This window comes from Lactuca serriola, chromosome 2, assembly GCF_051521515.1.
Source record: "Lactuca serriola cultivar US96UC23 chromosome 2, Lser_US96UC23_V15, whole genome shotgun sequence".
In the NCBI taxonomy this organism is placed as follows: Eukaryota; Viridiplantae; Streptophyta; class Magnoliopsida; order Asterales; family Asteraceae; genus Lactuca; species Lactuca serriola.
This window is the reverse complement of record NC_136409.1, coordinates 227,389,933-227,409,754: the sequence shown is the minus strand read 5'-3', so window position 1 is coordinate 227,409,754 and position 19,822 is coordinate 227,389,933. Positions and strand designations below refer to the sequence as shown.

The 19,822-nt window shown below is 35.9% G+C and overlaps 1 pseudogene; it reads left to right on the top strand.

Moving 5' to 3' along the window:
* Positions 1 to 10,985: 10,985 nt before the first annotated feature.
* Positions 10,986 to 11,757, top strand: LOC145090141 (WD repeat-containing protein ATCSA-1 pseudogene; annotated as a pseudogene).
* Positions 11,758 to 19,822: the final 8,065 nt, after the last annotated feature.

Below are 19,822 nucleotides of genomic sequence, written 5' to 3'. Positions count from 1 at the left end.
GTTTAGAGTTCTTATACAAGAGACGGATAATTTCTAGAATTTTGATGAACTGTGGGCCCGGGTATGGGTTACAGTGGGTCAAGCACAGCTCTTTTGACATTCAAATAATTTGATCGGGTTGTAAAAATATTTATTAAAATCAAGGCTTAAGTAAACGAACTTTATTCAAGTTTAATTTGAAAAGTTGATGTATACGACTTAGAGGAGCTCAAGTCGAGTTTGATCTTAATAAAATGATTGATTTGCAACCCAAATTCGTATATATCAAACACTTACATATTACGTGCATCTAGAAAAGTTATATACTTATATATTTCAAGCTTGATTTTCTAACCTTGATAAAATTTGATTTGGACTAGTTTGTGTTCGAATAACTTGATAAAAGTTCAACTCTTATGTTCTAAGTTTTGTATGAACCTTTTCTATTAGTTCAAGTTAAATAAGTTAGATGCAGTAACAGAGCTAGAAATTTTATGTAAGAGGAGCTAAATTTAAAATATATTTTTGATTTCAATTTTTGCTGCACTACATTTTTTTAATGTATTTAATATTTATACTAAAATCCTTAAGAAACTTTGAGGAATGCGACCATAGATGTTAACCCCTTTCGTGACTCAATCATTGGTTACATGCCAAAACGTACGTACGTGTATAATACATTTTAAATGAAATTATTTTATTCAAGATCGACTACTTTCAACCTTATGAAAGGGATCATATTAATAATACATGTTTATTTTAACAAGTTTAGATAAAATTTAAAAAAACTAAACTTTATTTACATGAAAACATAAATTAGTTTGAATTTTAAGCATTTTTAAGGTGTAAATTCTATTAACAACAAGGAGCTAGATAATATAAAAACGTTACAATGAAGAAATAACAATGATAGGACTTTCTAGACATCCACCCTAGTTCATGTTCAACTTTGCACATCTATCAAACAATCAATAGTAAAATTGCAACACAATCTTGTTGGTGATTTTATATCACTAATATTATTTAAGTATAATGGATTTAATTTGTTGATCAATGTTACTTTAACAATTATTGAACAAATTAGTATGGTGCGGAGTGTACATTTGTTTAATTTTGTCATTATTGAAAGTATATTACTATTTAGGGGCCAATCCCCTAAACTGATAGGGTCCGGGGCAGCGCCCCTGGGAGCGAGGTCCAAGGGGCGGCAGCCCATGGCGGGGTCCAAGGAAAATGCCTCATAAATCCGTATTTTCTGTAAATACACTCGGTTTTGTGATCCATTTTCATACTCGATTTTTACGTTAGTTTATGATCGTTTTGGACAGAAAACTGTCATTTGGCAGTTTTAAGACATGAGGTTTTTCCTGTTATATGCTCAATTTCGAAATCATTTTGGGTATAGATCTTCATAACAATTTTTTCATTCTCCATTCTAGAAAACAATGAGTTTTATCCGATTAGAGATTTTCGAGTGTACCCACGAAATGCTTTAATCTGAAAGTGTTTAACAACTCTCATTGATCCAAGCAATTCTATACCCAGATTTTTTAACATCTTATCGAACATGACATCTTGTCTTAGTGTTTGCATTCAAACAGTCACGCTTTGCCACACTAAGGTATTGGTGATCAACTCAGGTTTATACATTTTCTAACTGTGCAAAAGAAAAAAGAATATCAGTATTCAACCAACCATCAATTTGTCTCTAAATGAAAGAAGCTATGAAACACATAATAAACATATGCTCATTTATCTAGATATGTATGTCACAAATAAGAGAAAGAATAAACTTTACATCTACGACACTCTTATTCAAATTGTGTCTTGTAGGAACTCGATCCAATAACCGTCTCCACCAAGATGTTGACTTTAAGAGTATGTGATGTGGGTCATGTTATAAGGCGTTATGGTTGAGGTGGCAAACAATAACGATGTCATAACAACATAAACAACGCCCCCCCCCCCCTATTGGTGTTTATGGTGCATCTCGAGGCCATGATAACATTTTGCAACGTGAGGATAAACCAATCAAATTCATTCATCCTTTTTCTTCTTATTATTACTCTCTCTCTCTCTCTCTCTCTCTCTTTCTCTCTCTCTCTCTCTCTCTCTCTCTTTATCTCTTAACATGTTATAACATAGGAACATCATTTCCTTTATGGTGTTACGGTTGAGGTGGCATATGAAATGATGTTATAACACCTACTCATACTCAATGCTCTTAGGGCCAGCCTTACATTAATTAAAATAAGCAAGGTCTTAGGGCCCCAATTCTAAGGGGTCACACTTAACCCAAATGTTGATTAATTAAGGGATTGTCGATTCCGTATTCTCCATTCACGTAGACACGCACACCATAGTTTTAGTTGAAACTAAGCATCAACTCTGCCAAGCGACTATTCTTCTTCTTGTCTTGTTATTCATGAGTCCGAATTCTGATCGATTCTTGAATCTGGATTGTTTAAAAATCAAAAAATTGATTCTTGAATCTGGATTGTTTAAAATTTGATTCTTCATCAATCCATTGTTCATTCTTCTTTCTGAAAGGTTTTCAGGTGTGAAGATACGATATGTTCTTCCTCTGATTTTCTATTTCTCCATAACTGATAACTAATAACTCCATTGCTGATTCTTTTTTCTTGATTAGATTATCTATTGGGGTAAGGCTTATTTTTTTTAATATTCAATGTGTCAAGTTCGATTTTGGAATCAGGTTTGGACTTTGGGTATTGGAATCAGGTTTGGACTTTTGATATTGGAATGATTTTGGTTAATTGGTTGGAGCGAATTTCAGTTGCCAAGTTGCAATTCCATATTTCCATTTCAGTTTTCTCAAGGAGTCAAGGTCAAGGATGTGAAGACTCAAGAATTGTCAAGAACTCATTTGTCATCCAAGCATAACAAGTATTTTCAATCTATAATCTATTACTGATTTACTTCCAGATTACTTTTGATTGTCTTGGTGATATAGTCTAAGTTGTATGCAAAGAGAAAGGATGTCCCTTTGGTCCTGATGCTTTTCATAAGCATGTCATGGCTTATACCTCATTATCTATGAGAGTATGTACTTTGTTGTATAGTTATTTGTTTGAACACTTTTAATTAATGCGATATTTATTTATATTTTCTAAGTTCTAACAACATGTTTATCATATGGGATGGTATATAACATTCAGTATAGTAAACGCCAAGTAAATGCCAAAAGGCCTCAAATTTTTGATTCACTTAGAGCCTCAAACTAGTTGATCCGCCCCTAGCTCTAATAGGTACTAACTTGTTCCAATATAGTATAACGTTCCCATGCAACCACCCTCTTGTCATCAATATAAGTCCTCGTCAAAGCCATGTTGCAAAATCACATCAATTCAAAATCCCACATCCACTTGACTTGTTGATTAGACAATAAAAAAGAGTCCAATGTTCCCTGAAGCTCATCCCATTGAGTCTCTCCCCCTCCCTCGATTTTCGATGCCTACTTCCAACCTAGGTATTTTAACAAACGGGAAAATGTATTTTATCCCAACGAACTCATCAAATTTGTTTCAAAAGGTCACCCAATTTTTTTTTTGTACATAAAGGGAACGAAGTAGATTATAAATGGTTTAAAACTTCATTTTTAAAGAAATGACTAGGTAACGTGGTAATATGTAGTCTATATTGGTAAAATGAATGTCATGTAATCACAAGCTGTGACATGTCATTAAATGAAATGTCCATGTGTACTCTCCGTTATTTTCAAACGGATTTACATTACACAATCCTTTCCTTCGTTTCTTTCTTTCGATTAAACCAAAATCAAAAAACCCTTGTCACTATTCAAGAACCCTTTTCATTACAACATTCGTCAAGATCGATGTTCATTTTCAAGGAGTCTTCATCAACAGATTTTGTGACTTTTTATAAACACATTAAATCATTCTAAATAAGTCATAACAATCTTATGAAATCGTGTACGAACAAATTTGAATCATAAGAACATAGACTAAACATTTAGGAGAACGATATGTCTTTTGATCCTATGAATTGTAACAAGGGCCCAATATTCACGATTAAATTTTTTTCTCCTTGTTTCATTCCTCTTACTCCCTTTAAGTCACTACACATTCTTACAACATGTTAGTACTTTATCCTTAGTAAAATACTTAATGATTGAAAGTAATGTCTAATGGTATTATGAATTTTTATATCTGGTTGTTAGACTAAACATTCATGGGAACGAGTTGTCATTTGATCCTATGGATAGTGTCATATGCTCGCAATCCATGATTAAATTATCTTCTCCATATTTCAGTCTTATAAATTAGATATATTGGCATGAATTCTTTCTAACTCCTCTTCTTATTTTGGAAACAATTAGTTTATCATAACAAGTCTCATAATAATCCTCCCTATTGTCCTTGGAATTTGGCGTCGGATTAGGTATATCATCATTAATCGTATTTTACGCATTGGCAACTGAAACATCCAAATAATCATGACCAAAAATTTTATTTTTACTTATTAAATAAAACCATAGTTATCAAAATCATCTCATCAAACATAATTCAAAACATCATAAACAGTATATCCATATCAAAACATATGTCAAATATATCAGAGTAAACATCCTAGGATAAACATCATGGTGTGTGCAATGCAGTCATCCCGAGCTCTTCCCTTTGCTATCGGAAGTACCTAAAACCAAAATTGAAAATTCTAAACACGAAACTTAGCGAGTCTTCCCAAACTACCACATACCATACACATAACATGCAACTAGGAGATACGGGCCCCGACCACACTCAAGGAGATACGGGCCTCGCCTACACTCGGCTAACGGGCCCTGCCCATCCTTAGTGAGATACTGGCCCCGACCATGCTTAGTGAGATATGGGCCTTGCCCACACTCAACTATCTTGGAGATACGAGCCCTGCCCACACTCGGTTAACTAGGAGATTCGGGCCCCACCCACACTTAGCTAACAGTGAGATTTGGGCCCCATCCACACTCAACTAACTAAGAAACACATACAAGTATCACACATACAACAAGTATAATCAAATCTACCAATCCATTCATATCCATACTCAAATAATGCTAAGATACAGGCTTTTTCCACACTTAGTTACTAATCTGCACACATAACATACACGGTTGGCATTGGTGCCTTTGACCCGTTCAAACCAGGAGGAAACTCACCTCGCAAAACTGAATGCAAAATCTCACAGTATGAAATCTCTAGCGACTGCTCTTACGACTCCCCGAGCTATCAGTACAGAATAACACTTAGTTAAAACCCAATAATCCTTCTTATGGTAAAATGACCGTTTTACCCCTGATTTGATCTAGTCCACGACCTAGGCCCAAATCCATAACATAAAAGGCCCAATTCTTGATAGCCTTTCCAAGCTCACTAGTGGCCCACCAATTGCCAAATTTTCTAAATTGGCTCCAACTCCTCAAATGGGCCTTCCTTTAAGCCCATACATATTCTTAGCCCAAAATAACTTATTTATGATGGCACACTATGGCCCAAAATAGAAAATTCCAAGGAATGGCCCAACCCGAGGCCCAAATAACACAAGCCCAAATCCAGTGAGTACACAGGGAGTACTCCACTTTACGCTAAGCGTACAAGCTGCATGGCTTGTACGCTGCGCGTACGGGCTTATACGGCCAACGTACTACCCTGTTAAGCCATAATCTCCAAAAAGATCTTAACCCCTTAAAACCTAAAGCTCCAAACACAAATCTGAGTCCAATAAAGTGTCTTAACCCATAAAGTCACTTACTTGGTGGCTTGTAAGCCCCCAAATGGACCCAAACTTGAAATGTGACAACCTACTTCCATAGAAATGACTAATACTCATGCATGGCCACTTCAAGACCTTCAAGATGGGAATTTTATGTCTTTGGGACTCAAATAGCACTAAGGGTGGCAACCCTAAGCCTAGAAACGGATTTGGAACCATAAGGTTCCATTCTTGGGACCAAAAAGGTCCAAAACCCCATTACAAGAGATCTAAGCATTCATGAGGCAAGTTTTGAGCGTTTTACCTCAAATGAGTGCCGAATGATGATGATGTCTCAAATCCTTAAGCTCAAGCTACACAAGTTCTTCTTCCCCAACTTCCTCTTTCTCCTTCCAAGCTCCAAGCTACTAAAATGGACTTCATAAGATCAAGATCACACAAAGATGAATAAGATTAGGTTTCTAGGGTTTCTGAGTTAAGTAGGATGGTAAGGAGGTTGGGGTTTGGTACATAATGATGTATAGATAGCCTAAACCCTAAAAATTAGGGTTTTAAGTCAGCTCGCGTACGTTACGCGTACGTGCTTCATCCCCCCGTATCTCATAGTTCAATAATTAATTACAAGATTAAATAATTTAGCATTACCTCAAGTCACAGATGTTACAATTCTTCCCCACTCGAATCAGAATTCGTCCTCGAAGTCCGCTGCTCTGAACAACTCCAAATAGTGCTCCCTTATCTCCTCCTCAGGCTCCCAAGTCCACTCGGACCCATTGCGGTGTAGCCACTGCACCTTTACCAGCTCCACCCTCTTGTTCCTCGGCTCCTTCTTCTTCCTGTCGAGAATGGCTACTAGTCTCTCGATGTAATTCAGACTACCATCCACCTGAATATCCTCTAAAGGCACAACTGCGGAGTCATCCCCTAAGCACTTCCGTAGCTGGGAGACATGAAAAGGGATGTAGATCTGGCTAAGCTCTGCTGGAAGATCCAAACGATAACCAACTCGGCCCACCCGAGCCAAAACCCTGAACGGACCGATGTCCTGGGGCCCGACTTGCCCCGCTTCCAAAACCGGATGACACCTTCCCAAGGTGACACCTTCAGAAGAACCATGTCCCCCACCTGAAACAGTCTGATCAACGCTCATTAGCATAGCTTTTCTGCTGACCCGGAGCAGTCTGGAGCCTGCTCCGGACCTGTTAGATCTTCTCCATGGTCTTGAGCACCACCTCAGTACTCCCCATGACTCTCTGACCGACCTTGCCCCAACAGATTAGTGTCCTACACTTCCTTCCGTAGAGCATCTCAAAGGGAGGTCGGTCTATGCTAACGTGATATGTAACGACCGAAAAATTCCAACCAATTTAAACTTTTTGAAAACACCCCGATTTCATTAAATTATTACAAAAAGGTTTTCAATACAGTTAAATTAAAGTACTCCCAGAATCTCATCACAACATAAACATGAGGAGCGGTACGATCACGCCTTTGCCTTGCCACGGTCTCCTGAAGAACCTGAAAAACATAAAACCACAACTGTAAGCCCGAAAGCTTAGTGAGATATCCCCAAAATACCAACCACATATACCATACACGCATAACATGCCAACATATCCGATCACAGAACAGCCATGCACTTCGGGTCTACTGTGTGACTGGTCCACCGCACCGGCCAACAGTCCACCTGGTCCACCCTCCGAGTCTAGCCATATACATCGAGTCTGCAGTGTGATTGGTCCGCCCGCACCGGGCCTTCAATCCACCTGGTCCACTCTCTGAGTCTACAGTATGACTGGTCCGCCCGCACCGGGCCTTCAGTCGGCCTGGTCCACTCTCCGAGTCTATAGTATGACTGGTCCGCCCACACCGGGCATTCAGTCGGTCTGGTCCACTCTCCGAGCCTCGGCACGTCTGGTCCGCCCTCTTGGGGCCTACAGCCTATCCGGACCGCTCGTTGGGCCTTCGGGACAACCGGTCCGCCCTGGGTATCTTGGCCTATAACACAAAGCAGGACCCGCCTCAACCCAACTCCAGTCCAACAACCATGTGCACATAACATACAATCATATAAGAATTCAAAGTCAACAAGCCGATCAAAAAAATCACATAACATAACATTATCCTAACCAGGACACCGACCTAACCGGTCACTAGCATAGCATCACCCTACATATCAGGGAACCGACCTTAACCCGGTCTCTAACATATACCATCCTAGCTACCAGGATGCAAACATAACAAGGCAATAACATAACAACAATCACCCGTATCTCAGTCCGATAAAAGGGCCGGCCTTGGTGCCTTAGACCCTATCGATATAGTAAGGATAACTCACCTCGAAACTGCCGACTGAACAGATAACCCAAACTACTCCGATCACTAATACGGTCTCCACCACTGGACAACCACCAAGGCACTGAACTCAAAACAATATCCAACAATTACCAAAATGCCCCTGGAACTCACTGGTCAACCCTTGGTCAAAGTCAAAGTCAAAGTCAACCCCTGACTGACTCTACTTGCCGAGTCAACCCGATGACTCGCCGAGTCCCCATGCTCAGAATTTCCCCAATCCGCGACTCAACTCGCCGAGTCACCCCGAGACTCGCCGAGTCCAACAACTCTGAGTCCACTCACACACAACTCACCGAGTCATCCCTTGACTCACCGATTCTTGGCTCAACCAGAAAAGATTGGGACTCTTCGACAAGACTCGCTGAGTCCAAGAACAGACTCGCCGAGTCTAAGGCTATCTTCAACTTACTCGCCGAGTTGTTCTTCCAACTCGTCGAGTTCTAGTCTATCTTCAAGCAACTCGCCGAGTCTACCCATATGACTCGCCGAGTACCACCGGGTCTGAATCCATACAGAGGCTTTCCAAGCCATGCAGATGATCCAAACCATAGATCTACCCTTCCTAAGGCCATCCATCACGTAAAGTGGCAAACTTTACGTGAATCCAAGGAGATCTAGGCATTTTACACTCTAGGGCTAGGGTTTGGGACAAGGTAGATCCTTTAATCACTCATCAACAGGGACTTTATGACATACAAGACCATCCCAAGCTTAGATCTGAAGTAGCATCCTCAGATCCAAGCTTCTATCTCAATTTAGATGTCATATAAATCACCACACATGAACCCATGAAGAAAATAGCTTAAGGAAATGGTTCCTTACCCTTAGAATGAGCCCAACCAACTGTAGATTCCTGATTCCCCCAAGCTTCCTGATGCAAGCCTCCAATCTTCAAGCTTAAAGCACCAAATATCCTTCTCCAAGTTCTAATTCACTCAACAATGGGGTCTCCTCACGAATTTAGGGCTTCTGGAACTCAAGGAATGATTAGGAGAAGATATGATGTTCTTTATATAGGGCTCAACCTCCGGATTTAGGGTTTTCTCCACTCAGTACCAACTCGTCGAGTCCACCCATGCTACTCACCGAGATGGTCACTTAACACGCGACTAGAGTCGCGACCCTACTCGCCGAGTCCACTCGTGGACTCGCCGAGTCGCTCTTTCCCATTTTACTCTTTTAGCCCTTTCAACTCTACTCTTGATATTCCGGGATGTTACATGATAATTGTTGTTATAAGAAAATTCCACTAACGTAATTTAAATAATCAGATTTAATCGTTATTTAAATCCCTGCCTGATTAGTAGCCAAGGACGAAAATCCTAAAGGGATTTCTCCCTTAAATTCTTTAACCCTTATAGGGTTCCAAAACATTCACTACTAGAAAAAAACCATTTAGTGACACACAAACAATGACACGCACTGATTTATGATAGACATTTTTTGTGTGTCCTAAAAATAATGTAAGTTTTCCGAAATTTGAAGGATAGAGGACACGTATTTTTGCATGCCCTAAAATTAGTGTCAGAAAAGAAAAAAAAAAGAAATGAGGAGGGCACCTTTCTTAAAATGTGTGTCATGTAAGTGTATCGCTTTATAATCTTTTTAATAAACATGCGTTTTTAAGGCGGGAAATGAAAGCGACAAAAATTAACACCTGCCTATTAGATTCCACAAATTAAAACCCCCGCCTCTTCGAATTAGCAAGAAAAAGCCCTAGGGCCTTCGTCTTCATAGCAAAATTGCTCTGGCTTTCAAGATCAAATGCCTCGGGACGACGATGATAATGATTATCCTCTCGGCGGAGTCACCCTAACCTCTATTTTCATGCGACCCTTCAACACCTACACCGCTATATCCCTCCTGCAACGTCAGTTTACCGATTCCCAATTGCGCTCATGACGTCGTTTCATGACTTATTTTAGATGAGAAAGTTTTACAGCTGGTGAACAGAACATCGAGGATTCCTCGCCTTGTGATCCTTGCTTACGAGTGGTGGTTGGAGGCATTGCACGACATTTATGGACACAGAAAGGGTGTGAGATTTAACGTAACGATCACCGCTCTACAAAGTTCCCTCAAGTCATCCTCACACTTTCCTTTTTTGATTCACATCTCTGGTATCGAATTGGTCAGGTCGGTCTTCCATTCTTATTAATGATCTAGGTTTTCTTTTTCTTTCGATTTCACATTCGTTTATAGTTATAAGTAAAAAATTAAGCAACATTCTCTTCCATTTTGATTTGGATCGATAGTTGACTACAATTCTCTGACACAAACTGTGAGCGAACCTCGGGTTTCTATTTATCATACTTCAAACGGAGAGCAAGCAAAATAGTTGACTATTATTCAAAATTACGCATGACATATCTCAGGTCTCCCTCTTGAATTATAGTGTTGTATGTTGTATTTTCTCATGCAATGAGTCCACATATGGTAATGAGTTTCTTCTATCTCTTCTATTAGATAGTCTCCTCTTTTTATCTTGTAATTGATAGCTCCATGGAGATGGGTAAATGGAAGGTTAATGACGGACTTAAACTTTTGTATGTTAGTGAATATATTTGTCACTGAATCTTTTAAATGATTCAATAACATAGTGTATGCATTATATGGAGCTTCAAGTAGTTATCCTGGCTAATTCCAATAATGGAAGCTAACTGTGTCAAGGGAAAATAAGGGTAGATGCATCTTTAAAACATTAAAGCCAATAACAATTCAACACTCCCAGATTATAACATTAAAGCCAATAATATTTCAACTTTCAACACTAAGGGTATGACATGCTTCACTTTTCCATTATTGCTTATAACAATTTTTATTAGTTTCTCTAAATTGAATAGAATTTTTCTTCTGTACATTACATTCTTTATTAGATTAGATGTTATGGTGGATAGTATGTTTGATCATTAAATCAGGTTGATTTGATAGAGGGAGGATATTTGTTATCTGGAGCATCTGATGCATCACTTGCTATCTATGATATCCAACGAGCAACAGACTATAAGGGAGGTAGTCTGATTGTTAAGCATAATCCCATACTTCATGTCGATAAGCAACATCAAAATGGGCTCAAATGTGCCATATCCATGGCCATATGGTATCCAATGGATACAGGTCTTTTTGTCACATGCTCATTTGATCACCACATCAATGTTTGGGATACCAACACCTCATAGGTAAAAACATATATGATTCTTTCTTTTACCTTAATCCATCAATGTGTTTTGATTTCAAATTGATGTTTTTTTATAGGTGGCGATGGATTTTAAGATGCCAGGAAAGGTTTATAGGATAGCCATGTCTTCATTAGCCACATCCCACATGCTTATAGTTGCTACAACTGAAGATGTTCAGGTTCGGCTTTGTAATACGGCTTCAGGGGCATTTTCTCACACATTGTCGGGTTATCGTGGTACGCTAATGGTGTTAATAATATATATTCTAATTATTTGTAAAAGGGTATGAAATTTTGTGTATTATTATTATTATTATTATTATTATTATTATTATTATTATTAAACATTGTTGGTGATGACAGATGGCGTATCGGCAGTGGAGTGGTCTACTTGTAGTGAGTGGGTTTTGAAGAATGGAGGTTGTGATGAGGAAATAAGGTTTTGGGATATTAGAAGTGGAGTGGTCTACTTTCATTTTCTTTCTATTATTGCATTTCACTTTTAGAGCCTTTGAATCTAATATTAAGTTTTATGATATAATTATAATCATCCTACTTTAGTTTTGTTTTTGGTCAAGTGAGAACATTTGAATCCTTTTTTACCTGGTCAAATATCATCTTCCAAGACTAGACCACCACAGAAAAAAGCCACTTCCGGCAGTGGGTCAAAACAGTTTGGCAGCAGTAGGATTCTCTGGCAGGGCAAGCAAAAACAAAGATTCCTACTACTAGAAAAACAGCCTTTTACGACGCGCAAACCACGACACTCATTGATTTATGTTACGCAAAAGAGAGTGACATTAAAAAAGTGTCATCTCTTCAAAAAATTTAAGTATTTAGGTCACACATTATTGCGTGCCCTTAAATTAGTGTCTCATGTAAAAATATAAAAAACACGGAGGGCACTTGTGCGTCCTCTGTGAATGTCATTTTATATTTTTTTTAAGAAACGCGCGTCTCCGAGGGAAAATGAAATCCCAAATTTTTTAAACCCCCACCTTCTTCTTCCTCGTCTCCACCCCTCACCCACATCCACTGCCTTCCAGTCGTCATTGCCTCTTCTAGCCTTAAACTGCAACGATGCACCTTCCTTCTCGAAGAATGCTTCATTTACCACCATCGTCCGATTATGTGAGCCAAAGGAATTAATGGAGACAAAGAAGATTATGGATCAATCGCTTCACATCATGTTTAAGGTTAAGGGTTTGAGATTTCTTCCAAATCGACCCTCACACTAAATGGTTCGATCTCCTATTTTCTACCATGTTCCGTCTACTGATGCCTCCACCTTCTACCATCGATGTTAATCTTTGATTCAATCTCATCTCTCTCTCTCTCTACTCCTCTCTTTCTCTCTATCTCCCTCTATCTCCCTTTAACCTAAAAGTTTCAAATGGGAAAAAGCTCCTTCATCTTATCCTTAAACTCATCCCCCTCAGCCAATTGGCTTGTATATCTTAATTAACTTTTGATTATATATATATATATATATATATATATATATATATATATATATATATATATATCATGTGTATTTTAAAACAATTCAAAATACAAGGTTTAAACTTTTAATTGTCTAAATTAAACTTTTTAATTTAATTAAATTTAAACCAAATGTGATTGAATATTTATCTTTTAATTAACTATTAAATAGTTAATTTAAATTATTTATGGATTAAATAATTAGTTACTATTAAACAATTAATCAAATAATTCAAATTTAATCCTACTCCATTACCCTATCTAATTTTTGAAAATTAGGATATGATTTATTCAATTTTAATTATTCTATTTTAAGGTTTTTAAAAAAAATTAAGGAAACTAGATAAAGCCTAACAACCCTAGCTATTTTCGAGATTTAAGGGGTGGAGGCTAGGGTTTCAAGAACCCTAGTCATTTTTGAAATTTCAATCCCTTGGGGTTTAATTTCTATAAGCCTTAATTTTGATATGTTCAACATTATGCGTAATAAATTGAAAACTATAGCTATGAAACCACTGATAGGTTTTATAGGTTATAATTAATACATGTGGCAATAGCAACTTAATCATTAACTTCACATGCAACCTACTTTGGATCTAAGTTTTCTCTATTGAAAGCAATAAAAAATCAAAGATCATAAACCCTAAGTCAAGCCTACTATAATCGAAATTACAAGGATTATGGTTTACAATTTTACATACCTCTTTGATTATTGTTTTAAATAACTAATAATTCCTTTCTTTAATTTGCTTGGAAAGCCAACACCAAAGTTATGATGTCTTTAATGGTTTGTATCCAAACTCTAGCAATGGAAGACTTGAGAGGAGAAAGGAGATAGGAGCAGAATTCCGACTCTTCAAGCTCTTGGTATGCATGGAAGAAAATAGGGAGTCCATGGGGCCCTATTTATAGCTGACAGGAAAGCCCTAGAAACCCTAATTTGAAATAAAATAATATTATTTCAAATCTGTCTAGTTTCCTTATTATTCACATGGGACATTCTAGAAACCTTAGGAGGCTCCTAAATTCCGTTAGTCCTATGAAGGATCTAGAATTCTTCTATTGTTCAACTATTGAACAATTACAACTTAACTCCTTGCACTTTTAATTAATCCTAAAACTAATTCCAATCAATTTCTGAGTAATTATTAATTAAATAATATTATTTCTAATTAATATATTAATCTCATAATATATTTATTGCTATTTATAATAATATAATAAATCGGTAAATCAACCTCTCAGTTGAAAAGTCATTCCGTCAAATACTAGTTTTGAGCGCAACCCAAAAAGGACTTGGCTTTTAATTCAACTATATACCAATTTAGTTATTGGCTTAGACACCTAATTCAACACATATACCATACATTAAAGTCGATGAAACGATCAACAACTACCATCCGTGATCATAGATAACTGTTGTGAGCAAACCACGCTCTTTATACCTAATACATAGCCTAAGCGGCTTAAACGCTTCTTTACATGATACTTTGCGCTCCACGACACTCATTGATTTATGTTACGCAAAAGAGAGTGACTTTAAAAAAGTGTCATCTCTTCAAAAAAATTTAAGTATTTAGGTCACGCATTATTGCGTGCCCTTAAATTAGTGTCTCATGTAAAAATATAAAATACACGGAGGGCACTTGTCCGTCCTCTGTGAATGTCATTTTATATTTTTTTTAAGAAACGCGCGTCTCCGAGGGAAAATGAAATCCCAAATTTTTTAAACCCCCACCTTCTTCTTCCTCGTCTCCACCCCTCACCCACATCCACTGCCTCCAGTCGTCATTGCCTCTTCTAGCCTCAAACTGCAGCGATGCACCTTCCTTCTCGAAGAATGCTTCATTTACCACCATCGTCCGATTATGTGAGCCGAAGGAATTAACAGAGATGAAGAAGATTATGGATCAATCACTTCACATCATGTTTAAGTTTAAGGGTTTGAGATTTCTTCCAAATCGACCCTCACACTAAATGGTTCGATCTCCTATTTTCTACCATGTTCCGTCTACTGATGCCTCCACCTTCTACCATCGATGTTAATCTTTGAATTAGCAACAAGAAGCCCTAGGGCCGCCGCCTTCACCCACCTCCAGCGCCTCCAACATTTCTTCATTCAATCTCATCTCTCTCTCTCTCTCTCTCTCTCTCTCTCTCTACTCCTCTCTTTCTCTGTATCTCCCTCTATCTCCCTTTAACCTAAAAGTTTCAAAATGGGAAAAAGCTCCTTCATCTTATCCTTAAACTCATCCCCCTCAGCCAACTGGCTTGTATATCTTAATTAACTTTTGATTATATATATATATATATATATATATATATATATATATATATATATATATATATATATATCATGTGTATTTTAAAACAATTCAAAATACAAGGTTTAAACTTTTAATTGTCTAAATTAAAATTTTTAATTTAATTAAATTTAAACCAAATATGATTGAATATTTATCTTTTAATTAACTATTAAATAGTTAATTTAAATTATTTATGGATTAAATAATTATTTACTATTAAACAATTAATCAAATAATTCAAATTTAATCCTACTCCATTACCCTATCTAATTTTTGAAAATTAGGGTATGATTTATTCAATTTTAATTATTCTATTTTAAGGTTTTTAAAAAATAATTAAGGAAACTAGATAAAGCCTAACAACCCTAGCTATTTTCGAGATTTAAGGGGTGGAGGCTAAGGTTTCAAGAACCCTAGTCATTTTTGAAATTTCAAGCCCTTGGGGTTTAATTTCTATAAGCCTTAATTTTGATATGTTCAACATTATGCGTAATAAATTGAAAACTATAGCTATGAAACCACTGATAGGTTTTATAGGTTATAATTAATACATGTGGCAATAGTAACTTAATCATTAACTTCACATGCAACCTACTTTGGATCTAAGTTTTCTCTATTGAAAGCAATAAAAAATCAAACATCATAAACCCTAAGTCAAGCCTACTATAATCGAAATTACAAGGATTATGGTTTACAATTTTACATACCTCTTTGATTATTGTTTTAAATAACTAATAATTCCTTTCTTTAATTTGCTTGGAAAGCCAACACCAAAGTTATGATGTCTCTAATGGTTTGTATCCAAACTCTAGCAATGGAAGACTTGAGAGGAGAAAGGAGATAGGAGCAGAATTCCGACTCTTCAAGCTCTTGGTATGCATGGAAGAAAATAGGGAGTCCATGGGGCCCTATTTATAGCTGACAGGAAAGCCCTAGAAACCCTAATTTGAAATAAAATAATATTATTTCAAATCTGTCTAGTTTCCTTATTATTCACATGGGACATTCTAGAAACCTTAGGAGGCTCCTAAATTCCGTTAGTCCTATGAAGGATCTAGAATTCTTCTATTGTTCAACTATTGAACAATTACAACTTAACTCCTTGCACTTTTAATTAATCCTAAAATTAATTCCAATCAATTTCTGAGTAATTATTAATTAAATAATATTATTTCTAATTAATATATTAATCTTATAATATATTTATTGCTATTTATAATCATATAATAAATCGGTAAATCAACCTCTCAGTTGAAAAGTCATTCCGTCAAATATTAGTTTTGAGCTCAACCCAAAAAGGACTTTGCTTTTAATTCAACTATATACCAATTTAGTTATTGGCTTAGACACCTAATTCAACACATATACCATACATTAAAGTCGATGAAACGATCAACAACTACCATCCGTGATCATAGATAATTGTTGTGAGCAAACCACGCTCTTTATACCTAATACATAACCTGAGCGGCTTAAACGCTTCTTTACATGATACTTTGCGCTCCCGAAAAGAACTACTAGCAACAACGAGTTCGTTGCTTAGTAACTCCCTGCTGTAAGGAAAAATCATGTATTCCTGAAGGTGTAATCTTGATGGCAACTTGCTTTGTACCCATTATACTGAAACCACAAAAATCAGACTATTTGTTGATTCCTCCAATCAGGATACTCAGTCCCCCCCCCCTCCACTCAAGGTTTGAATGACCAAAAGTTAACATATGAAAACAACAAAGCCTGAAACCAGTTCACCAGATACATACCAACCTTAACTTTCAAATTGCATAACACGGAACAAGATAAACCTTCACATAATAATCAATCAATCATAACGAAGCTCCGAATCTCATATGGAGACCTCTAGACCTCCGATAACATCACTACCTCAGTCTTAGCGAAGTCAACATGGATACCATTTGATTGACAAGACACCCAAAGAACTGAACCTTGCGTAATCAAAACTTGCATTTAAAGAAGTCATATACAACCTATCCCTCCTCTAAAACTTCATGAAATCCTTGCAAATTCTTATCACACCCCCAAACCAGGGTGGTGGAATCATCTCGGGTGGATGACTTCATGAACAGTATCACAACATAATGTATAATAGTAATCAAAGCAAACATAACCATCATAAATATAATTGAAAATGTTCCATTGTTTCCAAGTGTTGTATGTTTCAAAACCAATTACATCATGATGACAAAATGAATAGTACGATGTCGTAGTGTCCCATCCTTAAAAGCCTTGTGACTACCTGTTTAACAGTTTCCTGAGAATACAAGTAGTTTTGAAAAGTTTCAACAATTAAGTTGGTGATTTCATAAGAGTTTTTAGTATGTGAAAAATCTGTAATTCTTTCCTTGTAAAATGATAGTGTTTGTTCTTAGAAAATCCGATATTTTCCTTAAAAATGAGTTGTAGTCTTAAAAACCCGAAGACCAAAAATGTATAAGTATTTCTATACTTAAAATAGCATTACGTAGTTTTATTCTTATATAAAACCATTTGAACGGATGTTACCCCGTAAACTAAATGTATCGTTGATTTTCCATGTGAGTTATTACAACCATGCTAAAACTGCTGCGACGTTCTTCAGGCGTCAGAATCTTAGACATTTGTCACCCCATACTTGCCGGTCTAGCTGTAGCTAGCAGCTTAGGTGCGGGATTGTCAGTCATTTTTAGATCTATACACAAGTATCACACTTTCTTACCGAGATTCTGGTTATTATTCAGGGCTTTAGTGTGTACTCTAGAAGGTATGGTGAAGACTTTGTCTCACATAATTGTTTCAAAATGTTCACGTTTTGTTGTAATGAAAACTCTTGTATGTGTAATTATCAGTTTTCCATGGTATTAATATAATGTATAATAATTATATACTTTTATATAGTTATTCGTCTTGTCTTAAAATGTTATAATAGTGTTAATGACCCATAAACTACATCTATTATAGTTTATTATAAATATTTCATTGTACCTATATATATATATATATATATATATATATATATATATATATATATATATATATATAGGCTAACATGTTTAGATGTTTATAAATAACATATATTATACATCTAACACAAGTATATGAACTTTTAGTATGATAAAGTCAGTTTTCTAGTTTTTTGACTTTTTACGTCACCAAACGGTAAATATTGAATTATAAACTTTGTAAATTTTACTTTTACATTTTTGTGACGTTTAAGTCAAGTTAACCTTATATGTTTAAAACAACATATTTTAGATAAAATCTTACAAAAATGGTGTCATAACCTGTTTATGACAATTTTTGTTAGAAAACCCTAATTTTACATAATATGATAGATTTTTAGGTTTTCTATTTGTAAAACCAAGTCCTTGGTATTTATAACCAGTTTCGTAACATATGTCTAAAATAACATATTTTGATTTATATCCCCCAAAAATGCTGTAATAACTTGGTTATAACAATTTTTGCTAGAAAAGTCCTATTACGTTCATAAAAACCATAGTTTTTTATAGTTTTGTTTTTATGACCTTTTTCTTAAGAACATATAGCATGTTTATTCTCATTTTTCATAGATTTGTATTTTAAACAACATACCACACATAAATGTTCATAATACTAGGTAATAACATTATTTCATGTAGATAACATTTTTACACAACATGAAAGTAAAGCACGCATAACAACTTGTATATTTATACAATTTTACTTGTATTCTCCCCCTAAAACTTAGATAAAGATGAAAGTGAGGGGTATGAACTCACCTTAAGTGTGTTTCTTGGTGGATAAAGAGGTGAAGATGAAAGATTTCAAGTTAAGAACACTTGAAGATTGAAAGGTCCTATGGATATTAACAGATATTAATGTGTGTAATTGTAACAAAACTAGTATATATGTATAGAATCGCTAGATTAGTAAGTAAAAACTTACCAAAAGATCAAGAACCAACTTATGAAAATTAGTCTGGAGAGAGAGAGAGAGAGAGAGAGAGAGAGTTTGTTCTTGAGGAAGGAGATGAACGTAAAAATGAAGAAGATGGGAAGGGGGGAGGTCGGCTGAAATAAAGAAAAAGAGAGAGGGAGGGTGAGAGGGGGGGGGAGGTATGGGGGCATGGAAAGGAGTTCTTGAATTTAATATTCAAGTATGTCTCCTTTACTTAAATAATAATACTTTTATAAAAGGGTAATAATCATATAAGACAAATTTGGTCTTTAGTTTATTTGTACAAAAACGGGTAATTTTTATAAGAGTTTGTGATTTTTATAAAAAGTGTGGTAAAAATGATGTATAATTACTTAATTTGATCATATAAATTCAAATTATTATAAAAATCATTATCATAAAAAATAATAACACACTACACAAAAGTTAGGATGATTTATAATTCTTTTTGTTAAAGTTTGAGTGTTTAAGCCGGGTAAAGAATTTGTCGTATTTGGTGACGAATTCACCAAAAATATGAATATGTAACCTTTGTGATGAATTTGTCATGTAGTATAAGGTTTATGAACTCAACTACATTGTGTTATGACTATTATTTATACCTAATTAGGGTTTATATTCAATAATTGGTAAAAAAGAGGTACTTTGTATTATAACTTGCCAATAGTACATTAGAAAAATTAGAGAATATCACATTTCTCCTAAAATTCTAATACGAGTTGAGTTGACCTAGTTGACATTTGTTGACTTTGTTTGACCAAAATTGACGGTTGTCACATCATCTCCCTGTTAGAAGGAATTTCACCCTCAAATTAGCACTCTGAGTGGGTTCTCAAGAGCTAGGGAAAAG